This window comes from Solanum stenotomum, unplaced genomic scaffold (genome assembly GCF_019186545.1).
Source record: "Solanum stenotomum isolate F172 unplaced genomic scaffold, ASM1918654v1 scaffold7850, whole genome shotgun sequence".
NCBI classification, from domain to species: Eukaryota; Viridiplantae; Streptophyta; class Magnoliopsida; order Solanales; family Solanaceae; genus Solanum; species Solanum stenotomum.
Window position 1 is genome coordinate 1 of NW_026036898.1, and position 1,220 is coordinate 1,220.

A 1,220-nucleotide genomic window follows, 5' to 3' on the forward strand; every position below is an offset into this window, starting at 1 on the left:
AATTTCGACAAAAAGGAGGGATGCAACATGAGGAATTCTCAGGGCGTCACCCATCCTAGTACTACTCTCGCCCAAGCACGCTTAACTTCGGAGTTCTGATGGGATCCGGTGCGTTAATGCTGGTATGATCGCATCCATCATTCATAGCACTCTAAATTCTATTAAACACCTTCTTCCTCCCAACGCCCTAGCCTGCCCCCCGCCGACCTAGCCTCCACGCGCACCGACGCATGACGCCCCCCGTCACGCCCATCCTCAACGCCCCCATCACCTGTCCTAACGACGTCGTTCCTGCAAAAAATAAATAAATATATTTTTTCAATTACACGACCGAATTTCGACAAAAAGGAGGGATGCAACACGAGGACTTCCCAGGGGGTCACCCATCCTAGTACTACTCTCGCCCAAGCACGCTTAACTTCGGAGTTCTGATGGGATCCGGTGCGTTAGTGCTGGTATGATCGCATCCATCATTCATAGCACTCTAAATTCTATTAAACACCTCCTTCCTCCCAACGCCCTAGCCTGCCCCCCGCCGACCTAGCCTCCACGCGCACCGACGCATGACGCCCCCCGTCACGCCCATCCTCAACGCCCCCATCACCTGTCCTAACGACGTAGTTCCGGCAAAAAATAAATAAATATATTTTTTCAATTACACGGCAGAATTTCGACAAAAATGAGGGATGCAACACGAGGACTTCCCAGGGGGTCACTCATCCTAGTACTACTCTCGCCCGAGCACGCTGAACTTCGGAGTTCTGATGGGATCCGGTGCGTTAGTGCTGGTATGATCGCATCCATCATTCATAGCACTCTAAATTCTATTAAACACCTCCTTCCTCCGAACGCACTAGCCTGCCCCCCGCCGACCTAGCCTCCACGCGCACCGACGCTTGACGCCCCCCGTCACGCCCATCCTCAACGCCCCCATCACCTGTCCTAACGACGTCGTTCCTGCAAAAAATAAATAAATATATTTTTTCAATTACACGACCGAATTTCGACAAAAAGGAGGGATGCGACACGAGGACTTCCCAGGGGGTCACCCATCCTAGAACTGCTCTCGCCCAAGCACGCTTAATTTCGGAGTTCTGATGGGATCCGGTGCGTTAGTGCTGGTATGATCGCATCCATCATTCCTAGCACTCTAAATTCTATCAAACACTTTCTTCCTCCCAACGCCCTAGCTTGCCCCCCGCCGACCTAGCCTCAACGCG

At 52.2% G+C, this 1,220-nt stretch overlaps 4 non-coding genes across 4 annotated transcripts; all 4 read right to left on the reverse strand.

Moving 5' to 3' along the window:
* Nucleotides 1-17: 17 nt before the first annotated feature.
* Nucleotides 18-136, reverse strand: LOC125853032 (5S ribosomal RNA). The gene has a single exon (XR_007445109.1). It is a non-coding gene; the product is annotated as a 5S ribosomal RNA (ribosomal RNA).
* Nucleotides 137-350: 214 nt separating this feature from the next.
* On the reverse strand, nucleotides 351-469 carry LOC125853029 (5S ribosomal RNA). Its single transcript, XR_007445106.1, has one exon. It is a non-coding gene; the product is annotated as a 5S ribosomal RNA (ribosomal RNA).
* A 214-nt stretch (nucleotides 470-683) lies between these two features.
* On the reverse strand, nucleotides 684-802 carry LOC125853031 (5S ribosomal RNA). Its single transcript, XR_007445108.1, has one exon. It is a non-coding gene; the product is annotated as a 5S ribosomal RNA (ribosomal RNA).
* Nucleotides 803-1,016: 214 nt separating this feature from the next.
* On the reverse strand, nucleotides 1,017-1,135 carry LOC125853030 (5S ribosomal RNA). The gene has a single exon (XR_007445107.1). It is a non-coding gene; the product is annotated as a 5S ribosomal RNA (ribosomal RNA).
* Nucleotides 1,136-1,220: the final 85 nt, after the last annotated feature.